At 39.6% G+C, this 20,438-nt stretch overlaps 1 protein-coding gene across 1 annotated transcript in view; it reads left to right on the forward strand.

Annotated features, from left to right (window-relative positions):
- Positions 1 to 20,438, forward strand: part of LOC121688448 (GTPase IMAP family member 4) — a 49,611-nt gene that overhangs the window by 7,391 nt on the left and 21,782 nt on the right. The gene's annotated exons all lie outside the window — the stretch shown is intronic.

Consider the following 20,438-nt stretch of genomic DNA (forward strand, 5'->3'; position numbering starts at 1 on the left):
TTCAGCCACTGTGCGTCACTCTGCCACTGTACATCGCTCTGCCTGCCGCCCCTTCTGAAAAAGCAGGAGGCTACGATTTAATACTATCTAGCGATGTTTTTAACAGGCTACAATGGGCAGTGCTTCGACTTGGCCACCTTCCCTCGCGGTCCGCGCGCGGGATCACACAGCATCACTCGACTTTAATTTGTATTTTTCCAGTGACGCTGCAACGACGCTGCAACAACCGGCAGAGGTCTCAAGTGAGCAGGGTGTCTCGTAAAAAGAAATGGAGCTGGAAAACCCTACACAGACTTCACTACAGACTTTAGCAGACTGGTTTAGAAATAATTTAATAGCCAGAAATATGCTTGCCCTGCCCTAATAAAGAAATATTTGGTTAACGGCGAGTGAATCCCGTTTGCAGCCGTAGAAGAAACGCAGGACAAATTAATCATTCTGGTTTTCTCCAAGTGCAACGATGATACACAGACATCATTTGGACAAAATATAGAGCATATTAACCTCCGTTGCTCAGCCAAATGCATTCCTGTTACGTCCTGTTATCACGGAGTTACAGGCGATAAACGATTTTTGATGGTCACAAGTTTACTTCATTAGCGTTTTTTTTTTTTGATTATTAAAGAGTGTTTTTAATTTAAAGGCTTGACTTCGTGCTTATTCAGAAGAGCATTTAGTGCTCTCTCCAATCCCAGACGTTCACATTGCATGTTTGTTTGTAATGGGTGCAACCGCGAGATACGCTTGCCATAGGCGCCGATACCGTGGGTGCTCCGTCTCTCTAACACCCACTGAAAACATCGAGCACCCACGTGTGCCAGCTTAGTCCCGGCTAAATTTACATTTACTAGTGATGTAGTACTCGAGTCCGGTCTCGGACTCGAGTCCGGTCTCGAGACCAATTTCTGCTTTCTCGGTCTCGTCTCGGACTCGTTCCTTCAAAGACTCGGTCTTGACTCGGTCTCGGACCACAGTGGGAGGAGAAGGACTCGTAATTTCAGACCGAGTCCTCGAGACCAACGCATTTTTTATGTTCATATAAAAAAACAGACAACACATAACAACAATAATAATAAAATGCAATGTTGACCGGCATTATTTAAAAATGACATCCCATGGTGCAATGCAAAGATACTGCCGTCAGAGCCGTTTATTTATTTCTATGGCTCTGCTGCCGGTGAGTGTCTGTAGGTCAGCATAGTCCATATTAGGACGTTAAAACTGCTCCTCTAAACAATTCCCAATCTAGCTTAGTCTGTAGGCCTAACTGTTGATTATTAACTGGAGTGATATTAAATTATGAATATTAAAACTGAACATTTTTTATAGTCTTGGTCTCGACTCGGTCTCGACTCCTAAAGGACTCGGTCTCGACTCGGACTTGCTTCCTCAAAGACTCGGTCTTGACTCGGACTCGACTGTATTTGAAAACCAACAGACTCGGTCTCGACTCGGTCTCGACCCTTCAAAGACTCGGTCTTGACTCGGACTCGGCATAGGCGGTCTCGTCCCCATCACTAACATTTACATTAATTTAAAATCAAACATCGCAGTTTATTTTAAATTCAGCATCTCTCATAATGTGATTGGATATGTTGCTGTCAATTCCCTACTCCATATACTAACCACCAATGAGAGCGTCTCTCGTATGAAAATTCCTGACACTTCCCACCTGAAGAATTAACGCAAGGCTTTGTCGGGTCTTCAGCCCCGAATGTTTAAAATGTATATAGCCCTGAATATCATTTTAAAAGTAGTCTGACAAAGCTTGTTGTTTTGTGACACAGCTAAACACTGGTACCTCATAGAACGTCTATAACATAGCCTAAGTGGTCGCAACTCACAAAAGTAAAGCAGATAGAAAGAACTCACGCAAATCTAGCCTACAACACGCAGACAGCTTCATGCGCAGGGGAGAGAGCGCGCGCGCGCACAGGTGCTTTATGATTGTTGGCTTCTGATGGTATCTTGCTAATTTACTGAACTGCATTAGGTGACACAAATGGTATTGCCTTTATCTTATAACTCCTTGTCTGAGCAACTACCAGGCCTATGGTTTTTAAAACTCAGATGTTCCCTGACAAAGACATTCGAATATTAAGAATGTTTATTGACTTGAAAAATACACTCATTTTTGCAAACTCCCTTCATTCAACCCTTGAAGACATCGCGGTCTGGTGCGCTATGTAGATCGTTTCTCGTACTATTTAATTTCTCAGAATTTAGGTCTACTAGGCCTACAATAACGTCATCACCAAATACATCTTTTATTTTTAGTTGATCAACCACAAAGAGTAGCATAGGCCTACTGTGCACAGTGCACTGATGACTGTAGCAGCCCAAGGTAACCAGTTGTTGTAGATGAGAGCCAACCCCTTGTTTCAGATAGCCTGGACAACATGTTACCTGGGTGTTGCCTACGTTATTAATTAATGGTAGCCTACAATAGTTAATTGATTCGCGTAACATATTAGTTGGCTCAAAGAGTAGGGAATCAGGATGGAGAGTCACGTGTGTGTTGCTTTTGCGGGATCGAATCCAGTTTAATGCTAGTTTCCAAAACATATATTTTTTTACATGTCTTTTGTCCGAGTGGCTGTAATGTAGCCGAGCGCTCATGGCGTATGAAAAGCGACTTCAAACCGCCTAAAACAACTTGTTTGTGAATGTCTGACAACTGCTGCAGCGCATGCACGCGCAAGGAAACCAGTAGGTGGAGAAACCAGAAGGCACACAACACCGGAACCAGGGCTCGAATTATCTTTTTGTCTTTAAGGGGGTCTGTCTATCTCATAAAAAGTTGGCACACCCCGCGCATAGCCTAACAAGACGATACAATGAAATAGCCTAGGCGCAAGTGGCGCTTTTGCGCAGTACAGTATATGCGCATGGTAGGCCTAGGCTTTACCTTGACACACGCACACAACATAGATTTTTTATAGAAATGCATTACTTTTAATTAATTTCAACATATTGATTATAATAGTCCATATCTCATTTAAATTTCATAATACAAAGAAATAGACTGGTAGACTGGACTTTTCAGCTCGTATCAAACCACGTAGGCTAGCCCAATGAATGCCTATGCAAATAGACAAAACACTCACATCAAAGCAGGGTGGCGGGTCTGTTATTTAACCTACTTACTGTAGGCTGCGCAAACCACAGGCCTTTTTTTGGGCAAGCCTGCATTCGAGGCAGGCCTTCTGTTGAAGAATTTTATATAAATCCTGTGCTAACAGTAATCCTCCTACCCCCGCTACCACAGCTGTGGAGAGTGTGGCATGCTCACGCTTTATGTCTCCTTCTTGCAAACTAGGCCTATAGCCCAACCATTTACGTTTTCAAAAAATAACAACTTGCCAGATATGCCTTCATATCTTTCGGCTTCATTCAGCATTTTGTTCTTCCACTGGAAATTACTCTTCTACATTTGCTGCCTGCTCCATCCTTTCTGTTTGTATTGTTTAGAAAATGTTTGACGTCTTGAGTTAATGCATTAAACATTGTTTGCTGGTAACCAGCCACAAATAGCCTACAGATTCTTGCGTGCGTACATTCTCTATTCTCTTCAAAATGTGCCCGTTCTATAGGCTGGCCAAGTGCGTAATTCTGCAGCATAAAGCAGATGTATTTGTTTATTGTACAGAAAAATAAAAATAACCTGTCAAGCAGTCAATTGACTACATTGCAGTCAATAAGTAGGGCAAATTACGAAACCAAAACGTGGGTCATATTTGTCTAAGCCTCTGCTGTGAGGCCAAACCCATAAACAAAGACGCATTGATATCGGCAATAGAGTTTTTTTTGGCGAAACAAGCTCACAGCCGAACGAGTCATAGCACTGAAGGGAGAGGCAACTGGCATGTGATCTCCCCACGGGCCAATGGATAAGTTTTCTCCTGTGTCTACGATATTTAATCCAATGTTTTGTCAAGTTGCAAAATGCTATTCGTTTTAATGAATTTTTATGATAGTATGAAGTACTTTTTGTATAGGGTACTATCTTAATTGCTTTATACTCAATACTTGACCAATGGCTATTGCATCTGTCTATTGAAAGTGAGAATGTGGCATGTGATCTACTGTGTAGGCTTCATAAAATAAAATAAACAGATTGCTAATGGCCTACATGGGGTGCGTTTCCCGTTCAACTAACCAACATGTAAGTTACGACTGTTTCCCAAAACTGTTGTACTGTACTTACATAGTACTGTAAGTTTGGACCATGATAGTTTCCAAACTTCAGTAGTCTGGACTAAGGTGGTTAATGACGTTTAGTAGCACGTGAACGGGCACCTGCACATACTTCTGTGGCGCATTGCGTTAAGGCCGGCAGATGACGGCCGCCGTTGCACAGCAGTTACCAGTCCCCTGTCCAAGAGTTCGAATCTGGGTTAAGATTTTGACAACAATATTGACATCGTTGTTTACCTAAGTTTATCTTTTGTGCAGATCATATTATCAAAATCAGAATCAGCCTTCTTGGCTTTGTTTGCGTAAACTAACAAGGACCCCCTCCATGAAAATCAAAGGCTACATATTCTCAGCTGACTCGTCAAAAAGTGCGCACCACCATATTATTATCTGCAGGTGTGTGACTTTTACTTACGTGGCTGCAAATTGACTTTTAATTTATGTATTTTCTGCCTTGGCCATTTTAAAATATGGATGTATGGTGGATAGAAGTTTAAATATCAACTAGACTGCATTTCCGGCGGGAACTGCGAAAGTGTGCTTGCCCTGGTCCGGTCACCAACGTGAGCAGACAGTGACATACGCTATGCTGAACCTGGCTTGATCCAAGCATTCTAACAGTGCCTTTTAGTTTTGGAGCAGTGGCAATACCTCAAAAGCTCTATTCAACTATTGCCTTGCGGGGTGAATGCGGTTCGTTGGCTTTTACCTGTGGCCTGCCTTCGAATTTAGCTTCTATGACTAAAATCAAATCAATAAAATAAAACAACAGCAGTGATTGGCTGCAAAAATAAATAATGTCACGCGTCTTGCACCTCTCAAACTGGGCTATCAGGTAACCTAGAGAAAAATGTGAAATTATGAAATATGACTAAGGCATTAAAATGCTGCTTGTTTGTCAGGATATTTTTTCACTGATTTATTTTAGAAATATGAGCTATGAGTGTGAATGTTATATATTCCATCCCCTAATTCTGTTTTACTGGTTTATTTGACAAATAATCTATATGGATTTGCTCTATAAAGACCTTATGTCTGTTTGGGATTGTTTTGAGAGCCTATTGATGTATCTCAGAATAAGGGAATGTCCACAACATTAGTGATGGGTTTTTTTTTTGTGTGTGAATGTATTTTACTTAACTCATTGAATGTAGCTGGATACTCATGAACGCATGTCTCTAATAGCCACAATAGGAGTAATTTTAGCAACACCGTATTTTGTGTGGCCCATAACGACCCAGTGGATCATGAAAATGTGCCAAAATTCACATTCCTTGCTTGTTGTTGGTACATTAATCCCATTCAGATTGCCACTTATCTGAGATGTAAGAGTTCAGTATAGGTTTAAGGTCTGGGGCAGGGATTTGACATTCTGTGACTTCTTCATCGAGGGCTTGCTTAGCAGCACTGTCCGCTTTCTCATTTCCCCTCAGACCAACATGGCCTGGGACCCAGCAAAAAACTACACTCAAGTTCTGGTTCTTTAGACGTTCTAGTTGATCAAGCTCAGCTTTGGTTGTACTTTTTGCGTGACATTAAAGCCTACTGGAAAGATTTTTAATTGCAATTTAATTGAATGCAATTTACTTTTACGATTAAATAAAATTAATTTATCCCTCTCACCCATAGTTTTCTATTTATTTACAAATGTACATAGGCCTACTGTAATTACATTTATACATAGTTATTCTACTGATCTTTATACTATTCATCCTGCACATAAACTTATTCTTACTACTCTTATAATGTTGTTTCTGTACTACAATGTCACTGTTTCCACACTGCACATAGCTGTATGTTATGTACATATCTGTTATATATTTGTCATATTGAATATCCATATTTATTCTGTTTTATTATATTCTGTTAATACACTGCATATATCTATATTATTATTTCTACTATTATAATGTTACTACTACATACATTATTCTACTTATTGTATGAGATAACTGCTAATACACTGCACATATTTATATTTAATTCATATTACTCTAAACCACCTTCTGTAAATCAACTGTATACTACTGTCTACATTGCACTATATTTCTTGACCTGTCTCTGTATCATCACCTTTCTGTACTTTGCATCACATTGTATGCATGCTGTAGCTACATGAATCACAGCTAAGATCCTTGGTTGCTATGGCCAAAGGCCAGTTATCTCTGCCGTTGTCAAGCGGGCATATCCTAACTTTATCCTATTTTAAACATCTCTATTTTACTTAGCCTATTTCCATACAGTGACTCCTATTAAGAAGTGGCCACTTCATTCGCGCTTACCGTGATTCACGCAGCAACATTATTAAATTAATCTGTCACCATATGCCTATGCCAACGTTTGCAAAGAGGAGAATCTTTTAATTTGATTCACAATGAAACGTTACATTTAATGTACATGTAAACAATGAGTAGGCTAGTTTTGGTTGTTGTTGGTGGTGTTACTGCATCCCTTAGTTATGCCTACAATGCAAAATTGTTCCCTCGTGATTGTTAGACGCATTTCAAAACATCGCGACGTGAAATGCCACAACAAAACATTGTTTATGAATCGGTCTTATTAGGAGTCCTCGCTTAAGCTGTCACAGACTCAGGCGCTACTTTTAGGGCTAAAATGCTTCCTGAATTACTCTTAGTAAAAAAAAATAGGAGTCCTAAAGTTACGAGTGACGAAGTTACGAGTACAAGCATCTCATATCAATGACCTAGCTAGCTAGCTTCTAGCCACACAAGAAATGAATGATGTTAAAATCTCTGCTTAGCATTCTAATAACAGAAGGGGCACATTTATGTGGACCACTACAACATGAGTCATTATGTCTGTAACGTTAACTGTATAAAACACTTACTTTCATAAAGGAAGCACACCATCCAGCACATATACATGAAAACCGATATTTTAGGTACTTGGCCACGAACTCAAAACGTGTCTCTCTGAAGCTCTGTTCTAGAATCTTTGCTCTGAAGTCTGTCCCCGTTGCTAAGCAACATCAAATAAACGAAATGACAGTCTTCCAGTATTAAATGTGTACGTGTGCAAGGTTGCCCGGAGACATTGTGGGTGCCCAGAGGCATTGAGCATACTTGGAAGGCATTGTGATAGAAGGTGAATGGTGAGAGTTACCAAATACCTGTGGGTGGTTTGCAAAATGATGGAAACTTTTGGAATATTTCTTTTAATTATAAATATATTCATAATTATTAATTTGCAAACAAATAACTGGCGTCGGTGACGTCTTTGACATGAAGATCCCTGGAACTATGCTTCTACTAGCATTCTACCACAGGTCGAGAGGTGTAGTTGTAACTACACAACTTTACGATAGTGGTTGCGAACGTTCGTTACTACTATGGTTTTGGGAAACACTAACGTAGTGTAACGATGCATTGGACTATGTAAGTTCCAAATATGAATGTAATTCTGCGGCATAAAGCAGATGTATTTGTTTATTGTACAGAAAAATAAAAATGACATGGCAAGCAGTCAATTGACTACATTGCAGTCAAAAAGTAGGGCAAATTAATTTACGAAAACGTGGGTCATAGTTGTCTAAGCCTCTATAGCGTAGCCTGTTAAAAACGTCGCAGAAGCCTACCCAAGGCTACAGATTAATTCTTAACAGTTATTTCTCTGCTGGCTCAATTATCACACCACTGTTTTGATTTGCATAGTTGCGTTACCCCAACACTGACAATAATGTAGACAGCAAATTTCGATTTTCGTTTTGGTTTCGTAAATTAATTTGCCCTACTTCTTGACTGCAATGTAGTCAATTGACTGCTTGACATGTCATTTTTATTTTTCTGTACAAAAAACAAATACATCTGCTTTATGCCGCTGAATTACATTCATATTTGGCTGACTTCTGCAGACGCGCAAAAAAACACTGCCACTTCCCTCCCCATATTCCACTGATCACACATCAGACATCAGGGGTGCGTTTCCCAAAAGCTAACTACGCTTAACCCAGATTCGAACTCTTGGACAGGGGACTGATAACTGCTGCGTAACGGCGACTGTCATCAGCCGGCCTTAACGCACTGCGCCACAGAATTGACGGCGTGGGTGAAAAGGGGATAAATAACAATAGAGTACACAACTGTTCCACCAGCACATTTAAATGACTTGACTAAAACCGTGCATAACTGGAGGTACACCTGTTATCTGAGCAGTCTGTGTGTCCTCATTTTGTGAATGCGAGGACGATACGAGTCTGTACGCATAATGTTTGAAAACTAGGGATGCACGATATATCGGCGGCCGATATTTTATTAGCCGATAAGTGAAAAAATGAAAATATTATTATCGGTCCGATAACAGAATTCTGGCCGATAATTTGCGCCGATATTTTTTAAAGTCCTAATTTAGGCCTACGTAAGGTCCGTCTGGCTACACTGAGCTAGCCTACTTGAGCTTGGTTGGCTATACTTTTTCCTCAATATAATGTCAGCGGTGTGAACGTATTTCACCACTACACCAAAATCTGTGGATATGCGTTCATTTGGGAATCTGTGCATCTCAAAATCCTCTCGTGAATGATCCGCCATTTAACCTTAACAGAGCGGAGCTCAGCCCTATCTAGAGCCGTCTTGTGCTGGTGTGTTTACACTTTACCGCGCTGGTCGGGGAAACAAATAAACAAACTCGTTAGTGGGACGAGTACATAAGTAGGCCTAGTTCTAAGTTGTGTTTTAGTATTATATTTGCATTACTTTAGCTTGGGTTTTGTATTATTACCTAGAAATATGCTAACCATTCGTGCTTCAGTTCCAGACAGGTCAGCATAATAAGTTATTAAAACCTTCGGGGCTAACGCCTTTCATTTCTGCTGCAGCAGGTTGTGCGCAACAGAGTAGACGGACATAAGATACAGTCTGAGGAGTTGCAGCTTTATTCAGTTACCCGCAGTTGAAACTAAACCTAAGTTTCCCTCACAAACTCTGATTTGGTCGCTTAGGCGGGTCAATAAAAACACCTAACCTCAAAAAAATTGATACAAAAGGTTTTTTAACTGATTATGATACCTTTAGATGTACTTAAAAACATATTAAAAATCTAGTAAAATCTGACCCCAGTAAAGGGGTAATTTTCAAGATGGCGTCCAAGATGGCCACCAGAAGCTAATTTGAGATATCTAAAGCATTAATCAGCCTAGGAAAGTGTTTTTCGTGTTTAATCAGATTTAGAGGTCACTGATTCATATATGTCACACTAAAGTATCAGTTCATAATTTTCAAAGACTTATAATTTTCAAGACTGCGTCCAAGATGGCCACCAGAAGCTAATTTTGGCTATGAAGCATTATTCAGCCTAGGAAAGTGTTTGTCGTGTTTAATCAGATTTAGCGGTCACTGAATCATATATGTCACACTAAAGTATCAGATCATTATTTTCAAAGACTTAGAATTTTCAAGATGGCGTCCAAGATGGCCACCAGAGGCTAATTATGGCTATATCTGAAGCATTATTCAACCTAGGAAAGTGTTTGTCGTGTTTAATCAGATTTAGTGGTCACTGAATCATATATGTCACACTAAAGTATCAGATCATAATTTTCAAAGACTTAGAATTTTCAAGATGGTGTCCAAGATGGCCACCAAAGGCTAATTTTGGCTATATCTGAAGTATTCAGCCTAGGAAAGTGTTTTTCATGTTTTATCAGATTAAGAGGTCACTGATGACTCTTCATCTCCACCTTTTTTAGTGTTCTTATAGTAGGACCTGAGGATGCATGATGTTTTCTCTCTCGGTGTCACCATGCCTTCAAAACTTTTCCCTTCTGTGAAACATATGTCATTCCCGTACCGCTCCCTCAGTTTAGCTTTCAGATACTGATTATCGAATGGAATGGAATCAACCTCAATCAAATACTCTTTCATGTTAGATCCAAGTACAGAGACAGTCAACTGTTCTTAAATGTGTGCATTTCTGCAAGACTCCGCTGTTCGTGTAGAAGATATGGATTACCTTGCGCTGCTGCCTGTGGAACGTGTCAATTATTTCTGATCTACTTATGCATATAGTTTAAGATTCAGTTTAATTAGCTCCCCCCAATGATAGATGCCAACTAGGGATGTAATGATTACCGGTATAATGGTAAACCATGATTATCACTGTTGATTACCGCGGTGTGGAAACCGTGTGTTTAATCCTTCCCAGCTTCATCCAAGCCTGCTTTTGACATACAGTAGGCCTGGTACAATGGAACAAAACTGGTAACCTACTGATTCTGTTGTCTAATTGATGGTTTTAACTACGATTCGGATTAGGCTACACCTGATTTTAAAAGGCGGAACTTTTTCACCGCAAAATGTGCACTGTATCATGTAGCCACTATGCGCCTTTTTATGTTCGCGTCCACATTAAATCCATTCCACTCACGTTATCAGGAGAATACAGTAGCCTAAAGTTTTATTTTGAACGCTTACTTTGGTCTCACTCATTGCATCCAAATAACAGAAATAGCAAACTCCAAGTCATGGTAGGGTAAGTTAAGCTATAAGCACTGTAGCCAATTAAACATGAAGAAAAAAGTGAACGGGACACTTTTTGAAACTATTTCAGCTTGTGTAGGCCTATCAGTGCTTTCTGAACATATTGAACACACTTTTAGAAATACTGTGATAATACCGAAAACCGTGATAATTTTGGTCACTATAACCGTGATGTTAAATTTTCATACCGTTACATCCCTAATGCCAACAATTATTGATCTACACAAATATACAATGCATGCAGACAGTACATGGGTCATGGTTCATTAAAGTCATAAAACAGCCACTTACTCGCAAACTCTACTCTACATATTGTAAAGGCATATACCCTGTACATGAAATATAACATTAATCAACAAAATAACATTTCCATCTTCCTCCACACCAAGCATAATACATACTCTATTCTGTATAGGCCAATATAGTGTAAAGCCGATACATTTTGGCATAATACAGTCCAGGGAAAACAAATGAAACACCCTAAAATATATATTTTCTGAAAGCATATAATCTGTAGATAAGATAGAGCACCATTTAAAACATGTCCCATCTTCCTTCATGCCATGAACAATGCATTGCCCTCTATTCTGTATAGGTGAATCTAGTGTAGGGGATACATTTTAGCCTATATTGTCCAGGCAAAACAGATTAAACACCCAAAACCATATATTTTCTAAAAGCATATAACCTCTAGATGAGATATAACACCAGTTAAGACATGTCTTATCTTCCTCCATGCATGCACAATACAATGCCCTCTATAATGTATCGGCGAATCTAGTGTAAAGGGGATATATGTTGGCATGTTAAGTCCAGGGAAAACAAATTAAACATCCTAAACTATATATTTTCTGAAAGCATTTAACCTGAAAATGACATAACACCAGTTAAGACATGTCCCATCTTCCTCCATGCCATGAACAATACATTGCCCTCTATTCTGTATTGGTGAATCTAGTGTAAAGCAGATACATTTTGGCATGTACAGTCCAGGGAAAACAAATCAAACACCATAAACTACATATTTTCTGAAAGCATATAACCTGCAGATGAGATATAACACCAGTTAAGACATGTCCCATCTTCCTCCATGCCATGAACAATGCATTGCCGTATGCGTATAGGCGAATCTAGTGTAAAGGGGATACATTTTAGCCTATATTGTCCAGGCAAAACAGATTAAACACCCCAAACCATATATTTTCTAAAAGCATATAACCTCTAGATGAGATATAACACCAGTTAAGACATGTCTTATCTTCCTCCATGCCATGGAGATGGTTAATAATCCTGTATTGCATTTGCTCTGTATTAAAACGCATTGATTTTAATTTATGGCTGAAAAAGGTAGAGCATTGAAACATTTTCAATTTTAACATTTAAAATCCTATTCTTGTTTAATTTGACCATCATTTGATATCAATTTCACCCCTGTAGGCTGAATAGTAATTGAGATATAGCCATTCTAACCTGTTGACAGCCATTTTGGCGGCCATTTTGAAAATGACCCCTTTCCCAAGGTCAGATTTTACTAGATTTTTAGTATGTTATTTAGCATGTCCAACAGTACCAGAATCCATAAAAAAACCTTTTGTATAAATTTTTTTGACGTTGAACCCTATATTGACCCGCTTAGCTATACTGTAGCTTATTCCAAGCTGAGCCGTTTATGAGCGTTTAGTCCTAAATGAAAATGATTCAAACTCTCTAGCCACTCTCTCGCAATTCACTGACGTCAGGTTCACTTAAAGGAGCCGCACATACTGTAGGGCTAGGCTACTGTTATGTTGTTGACTGCCATACTATTGAGGACTATTATGAGTTCTGTCCATCATTTGGTGGTAGGTAAAATTACTGCAATAAAATTATGCTTATTAAATGCTTTCCCCAAATCACTTTTCACAAATGTTTTTCAAGAGTAATATTATCGGTTATCGTATCGGTATCGGCCACAACAAACCAATAAATATCGGTTATCGTTATCGGCCCTAAAATTCCATATCGGTGCATCTCTATTGAAAACCACTGGCTTGTAATCACAATAGTTTAAGACACGACAGTTGGATACTTGATCATGTTCTCATGCCTACATTTTGGTGAGTAGCATAGAGATCGTTAAAACAATATGGCTCTCCGTTTGGGACATCGAAAACTTATATTTTTAATAGGGTAGACTACCGTCGGAGATGCTGACTTGCAAAGGCCTCGGGATAACACGTTATCTCCACTATCATCAGTCAATGCTTGATCAAAGTGGGGAATGAAAGAAAAAGTTTGAGAACCACTGGCTTAACAAGTTACCTGCAGTCCAGAACACACATATTGCAACAGAAAGTTGCCTTTATAATCAACTAGGCCTACTATTTGTTCCAACAGCATTCAAACAAAGCCTTTATAAAAGTTAAAAAAAGAAATATATTCCATAAGAAGTAAAATAAAATACTGTTACTGTAGTAACTGTATCTCAAGCTTCAGCTCCCCACGTCTGTGACAGGCAGACGTGACACCGCTAAATTCTCAGCTTGTTTATACCCCACACTGAACGCGTAAGACCGCTAGGCCCATCACTGTGGGGTGCGGTAGCCTACTCTCTGGGATTTAAGTCAAGCAATATAACCATACAAATGTTTCAAAATTAGTAATTTCGGCTTTGTCTGAACTGGCCATTGTAGGCTACGTAAAAAATAAACAAGTAGGCCTATCCCCTAATGACATCGGCAAATGTTTGTTTTCCACATTTCACTTTATCATGCACCTTCGACAATGAATAGCTCATTACACTTATGTTAGGCCTACTGTTGAACGTATGCCTAACTGGTATCATTACAAACATTATTCTGTGTCCTAAAAACTGGCATTTTATGGCATTGTCATGTAAGGTCGTTGCAAAATCTAGAGAAATGTATGAGGTGGTCAGCGGGGGACAATTGAGACACACATTAGATTGGGTTATTACTTGAACGTTCCACACTATCCACAGCTGTGGTATCGGGGGCAGGAGGATTATTGTTAGCGCAGGCTTTATATAAAATTCTTCAACAGAAGGCCTGCCTCGAATGCAGGCTTGCCCAAAATAAAGGCCTGTGGTTTGCGCAGCCTACAGTAAGTAGGTTAAATAACAGACCCGCCACAATGTGCGGTATGATGATTTTTTACGAGCAAGATGTTTTTGGTGCCCTAAGCGCACTGCATGTTCTTAAATAACAATGATCATCAGTAGCCTAATATTCAACCATTATTTTGTGTAAATGGGCTATGCATTGGGTTAGACACCAGGGGCCATATTCACAAAGCCTTTTATGTTACCACTAGGAGTAGGCTACTCCTAAATAGCAATAAAATATTTTAGCTAGGTTTCTCTTATTAAGTTATTCACAAAGCCTTTCAGACCTACTCTTAGTAAGGAACAGATCAGAATCAGATCAGATCCTGAACAGATTCTGGAGCTGAGCGCTCTAGAATCTTTGACTAAGAGTGAGTGAGTCTTCGTTGCTATGGATGACGTTATTACTCATGCACGAGCTTGACTGAAGTGACCACCTTGATTGGCTGATGATTGTAACGTGGGAATGATTCCAAACACCTCCCTTACGATGAGTGGCAGGTGACAGGTCTGAGAATGCGTGCGCTACACAAGGACGGAAGATGATGAATAACTGAATAAAAAGGCCTAGCCTAAATGAATCAAGAGTAGCCTAAGGCAAAACAAATAGCCTAGTAGCCTAATGAAACATACGGATTGATGTATCTTTGTAACATTATTAAATTAATCTGTTACTATGCCTACGTTTGCAAAAGATAACATTTTAATTTGATTCACAATAATGTTACATTTAGCCTAATTTACATGTTGACAATAAGTAGCCTAGTTTTGGTTGTTGTTGGTGGCGTTTTTGCATGTTAGTTATGCCTACAATGCAAAATTGCTTCCTCACGATTGGAAGCTCCTGTAGCCGCGTAGGATTTCAAAACATGGCGAGAAGCCACAAAACCGGTTTGTGAATAGGTCTGTGAGTTAGGAGTCCTCGACTTCTTTTAAGCTGTCACAGAGGTGTGATATGTTGGGGGCAGGGCCGGATTAACTGGGCACAAATGTCTGATAGCCCCCCCTGCCCCCCAGCCAACGTGAATCGGGCGGTCAGTTAATAGGCCTATATCGTGAAGATTTTTCTTGCCATCTAAGGCACGAGCGCATCTATGAGGCCAAGCCTCACCAAGTAGGCTAGCCCATTTGTTTACAACTTACATTGCATTTAATTAAACTGCTTATAGGCTATGCCAAAATAGTTTTCAACATTTTGAATATTAGTGTCGAGTGAATTAGGAAATGTTCTCAAAGTGGCCTTATGGCTGAAAGCTGCTTGGGAGAAAACCAGAATGTTTAATTTGTCCTGCGTTTCTTCTACGGCTGCAAACGGGATTCACTCGCAGTTAACCAGATATTTCTTTATTAGGGCAGGGCAGGCATATTTCTGGCTATACCATTTCTTTTTAGGAGACACCCTGCTCACTTGAGACATCTGCTGGTTGTTTGGGTTGTTGCAGCGTCGTTGCAGCGTCACTGGAAAAATACTAATTAAAGTCGCGTGATACCGCGCGCGGACCGCGAGGGAAGCTGGCCAAGTCGAAGCACTGCCCACTGTATGTTCAACTCTACCAGAGTAGGCGATAGAAGTAGGCCTAACACACTCTCATTGAGTACTTGACCCATGCACTCTCTCCTCCCTCCCTCTCAACAGATGCCGCCTCCTTAGCATGCATGCACATTTAATCCAAACATTCACAATCATGCAAGACGACTGGCTAAATTTGCACGAATTTGTTCAAAACTCTTGCATTCAAGTTGACTGCTAAGTTCTTATCATCTCAATCCCGATGTAAAAGGAAAAGTATTTTCCAAGACTCAAAGGGCCCGTCCCAAGGAGAAAAAGTATTCATTTGAAACTTAAACACACATGGGGAAACTGAATAGTCCAGCCAGTAGACTATGATAAACTAGCCAATTAAGCTACTTTGTTTACAATATTTCCAGGCTTCAACCAGTGCTGCTTTTCATTCAGACTTATGTGCACATTTATTTATTTGAGTGTTTGTCATGATTGTGTTGACATTTCTTTTCCCTGATTTGCTTTGATTGATAACTGAGGTGATTAAAATCAGAGGAAGGTTAAAATAAGTGTTTAAATAAAAAAAAAAATCCTTCTGGTCCTTATCTGAAATAGGTTTAAATAAAATCAATAATTATCGATATCGACTGATGTGAAACTCAGTCGATATAACTCCGGAGTATATGCGGAGGTTTGTCAAACGGAGGTCCTACCCTACGGATGATTCTGATATGATGTTAACCTGCGGACCTAATACTGACCTTATACGGTATGTGTGAACGACATACACGCACATTACAGAATCTCTGTGTGGTTGTCGAGTGAGGGGTGGGGGCTTGTAAAGTTCACAAGATGTGAGATATGACGCAGAATATGCGGCCGTTGCCTGTCACAGTTGCTTTTTGTTTACAAAGTGTAGCCTATGCATTATGTAGGCTAAAGAAGAGAAATCTATTGTCCGTAGGCTAATATTTGAAGTAGGCTAGTCACGTAAGTGCCCACTTGAAATTGACCTACAGTATTTGTATGTGTGCTTCGAATAAACACATTTATCTGTTTTCAATGTTATATACCAGAATTACTTGGCTATAGAACCCCAAATCTGGTTTGCATTGGAGAGAGAGCATGCACAAACTTTATGGTAGGCTACCAGCCAATTCAGTAGGCTAACTCAAGACTTCAAGGCCATCATACAACGTTTTTAAGCAACAAACAAAATACTAACATTACAGTGAAGTTGTTCGTTTTTTCATGGTTTATTTTTTCCAAAAGCATCCTCTCCCCATATGTCTATTGCATTTACGTAAGGAGCTTGGAACAAAGTTGCGTTTTCTTCGTTTTCATTTTCTCTAGCCATATTTATGCTCAACAAATATCAGCAAGCTCAGCTGTGAGGTCATGAGAAGGCTATCAATGAACAGAAAACTGTTGGCTAACAATTTATTAAATACTCCTGTTATTGTCGTCAACGACATCACTGTAGGCTACTGCCTTTTCAGTGCCTTCTGCTTATGATTCAGTCCTTTGAATTTGTTTGGCCTTGCCATGCAGTTGTAGGCTACAACGTGCCGTTTCCTTCATGTGTTCTATCAAAATGTTATATGCCCTCATGGACAGTAGCTCCGTGATGTCTGCATCTTTCCAGGTCGGAGATTTTCTGGACAGCACTATGCCACTCCATTATAACACTGGCATTTAAGTCAGATCTAACCACATGAATGCACGAAAGAAACGTCACCAACACGCCCTCTCACTAGGTGTGAATTTTAACTGCATGTTCTACGCCTCGTTCAGACACAGCACATTTACATAATGTCCGGAGGAAATACTAGGGGGGGAATAGTAGAACAACTGGCTAAATTCGGACTTCCATATGACCGGTTATGTCGTTCAGATATACGGCCCCACCGTTTAACATCGGCAGAACCTCCGGTCTTACACGTATACTGAAAGCTCTTACTTATATCGTGATACAGTTTTCAGCCATATCGCCCAGCCTTATTACACAGTTACTTTCACTATTGACTGAAAATAGGTTACCATCGAAAACAGAGCTTGAAAAAAGCAACACTGGTGACTTCTGGTGGATTTTGTCAAAAGAAATTGACCGCTTGAGAGTTACAACTAGAAATTGTAATTCCGAGAAATTACCAGTGCATGAAAATGCAAGTCATAGTTGATGACAACTGACAGTTGGAATGGCTGAACAGTTAACTAGTTGAGTAGTTTACATAGTTAAATTATTTAATAGTGAATTGTTGTATTGAGGACTTTTATTTTGAAACAGAACGAGCAGAGGAAACAGTTGGCAGGAGTCATAGTTGATGGCAACTGATAGTTAGATTGGCTGAACAGTTAAATAGTTGGATAGTTTAATAGTGAATTATTGACCGTTCGCAAAAGCCACGCCACCTAGTTATTGTTACTAGGCCCGCCAAACCGGAGTTGACTAGAACTTCAGTGGTAGCTGTTAAGTTAAGCTGTTAAGTTACAGCACAAGAAGCTCTTTTAGAGAGCCACGGACCTGATTTCATTTACAATCCTTCGAAAGACTTCAGTATGACATGGAGACGCATACAAAAAGTAATATCTAGCTTTGTTGCAAGCATGCATGTTACAAGGACACTGGGCCATGTCATGTAAGGATCATGGTGCTGCCAAAAAACGGAAACAGCCTACATTGCAGAGCCACTTCATCTTTATTAATATGGTGAATAAATGTTACACTACTGTGCACAGCCCCATGCTTCTCTGACGTGACGAAGCTAGCACGTTAGCAGCGGTTAGCTAACTATGCTAACGTTAGTTATCTACAAGTCTCCTCCAAGTGACAATCATATTATACACAATGCTGGCAATGCTGAAAACAATTAACATCCTTATTTATTACATTGAGTTGACTGTTTCTCTCTGTTTCATTATGGTTTGCGCGACACTATTTCAGACGGGACCCTTTTCAATATTGCACTGAACACGCATGGTGCGACTGCGACATGGTGAGGGTAAACAGTAGTGCTCTGGGGCCGATTGCACAAAACACCTTAAGTTTTTCCCCTTAAGTATGACCATTGTGCTTAGGTAGGGAATTATTTAAGGGTGTTGCACAGAATACCTTAATTGGTTTCCTTAGTTAAGGAAAAACGTTAAAGGATTTTAATAAGACTTAGGATAACAGAACAGTATATTTTCATGCACTGTAATTAATAGATGTGCATAGGTAGATACTTTAATGGATGTTGATAGACAGATAGTTTAATGGATGAAGTGAAAGAATGAGGTTTTGTTTGGCATTATAATGAATTCACATGAATGTCTTTTAGTGATGTGTATTGCCTGTGTGTTGTTATCTGAAATATTGTGTAATAATTGATTTGTGTCGATACATGGTTGAGACCTGCGGTTTAAATGGAGGCTGCATAGCTGTACACACCGCTACTGACTTGAGCTTCAAAATTACTGGAAGTCATTCATTTTCAATGGAAGCCGGCTTCTCTCAGTGGCAAGAAGCTGCAAATCTGTTGGCGTTGCATTTTGGGCACGTTGAGCGACCAGAGCGTCAATCGGAAAGTTGAAACTTGGTCAACTTTATGGTAATGAACTAGATAGATAGATACTTTATTTATCCCCAAGGGGATACTATGACGCGGTTCAGCGACAAACGACAGGCAACCAATTAAAAATGAGGTACGTACACAGTTGAGAAAGCAAAACCTATTCAGTTCCTACCATAGACAGTATGGTTCCTAAAAAACATTTGTTCCGTTTACTGTATTTTATAACGAGGATGAGCGGTCAAGTTATATTTTGCAGAAACGTAATAGGCTACTTGTTCTAGGTATGTGAGTGATACAGTACACAGGGTTCCCACGGGTCATGGAAATTCTGGAATATCATGGAATTTTGGAAAGTATTCCGACATGGAAAGTCAGGGAATTTTATAATTCTGGGGGCAAACTCATGGAATATCAGTTTTTGTTGTAACAGTTTAACATTTACTTGCCAAAAATACATTAAATACAAATATTTCCACGGAGAACTGGTGTATATCTGGTTATTAGCTTTAGCCTAGTGCTTGCTTGAGCCCAACTTTGTTTATTCAATGCCCATTTATTCATCTCCTGCTCTATAAAAGTAAAAGATTCTTGAACGCTGGCTGTTCTGAAGTCATTGGTCGGTATATTGCACCATTCATTATATGGTAAGTCATGGAAATTAATTTTTTTGTCAGGGAAAAGTCATGGAATTTTACATTTGACTTGGAGTGGGAACCCTGGATATAAGCTTAGACAATAGATAAAATTAACATGGTGTCCGAAATGTTTTTTTTTTAATAGTCTGAAAAACAGTACATGATTAAGTTAGGGCTAGTGGCAATAGTAGCGATATGGAGGCTATACTTTCCGAGGTAGTTGCCAGATGCCGTCAATGCCAATCATTCACAATCGAGGCAAGCCCAATTTTACATTTTTATCGCTTCTTGATAAAGTAATGTTTATGGTAAATGGACTGTATACAGTCCCTGACAAGTCTCGTCACCCTCACACCCCTTTAGAAATTTTGTTTTTTAAGAAAAATACACACTTTTGGAGTTTTTTTTGGAGAAAACAAACAAACCAGGACAATTTCAATAGTTCAACACAACTGAACCAACAATTGGTTTCCCAAAATTCAAAACAAAATATCACCAAAATGCTGCAGGAAGTGTAATACTGTCAAACTGACACGGTCAAAAGTCTTGTCACCCTTCACAAAATACGGGGCTTTCAACGTGTTTTTTGCAGCTGAAGTCGGTGACTGTGTGTACAGTAGCTCAAACGGGAGATTCCTCTCTAGCGAGACGTCATGCCAAAAGACCTCAGAAGTAGGCTTAGTTAAGTGTGGACATTGTCCCTGTCTTTATTTCTTGTTTTGATTTGTTTGTTTCTTTTGTCATTATTGTTTTTGTTTAGTAAATCTGGCTGCCGGTAGCCTAGGAAAATTAATAAAAGAAAAGCATTTTGAATTCAGCTAGCATTTGTCCCATCCTTCAGTTCTGACCAACCACCCGCTCGGGTGCACTTCTTTACAGGGTGTGCTTTTTAAAGTGTTGCTTATTTTTCAGGCTATGTTTTCGATTGTAACCCCTTGTCAGTCAATAGTA

Source organism: Alosa sapidissima, chromosome 17 (genome assembly GCF_018492685.1).
Source record: "Alosa sapidissima isolate fAloSap1 chromosome 17, fAloSap1.pri, whole genome shotgun sequence".
NCBI classification, from domain to species: Eukaryota; Metazoa; Chordata; class Actinopteri; order Clupeiformes; family Clupeidae; genus Alosa; species Alosa sapidissima.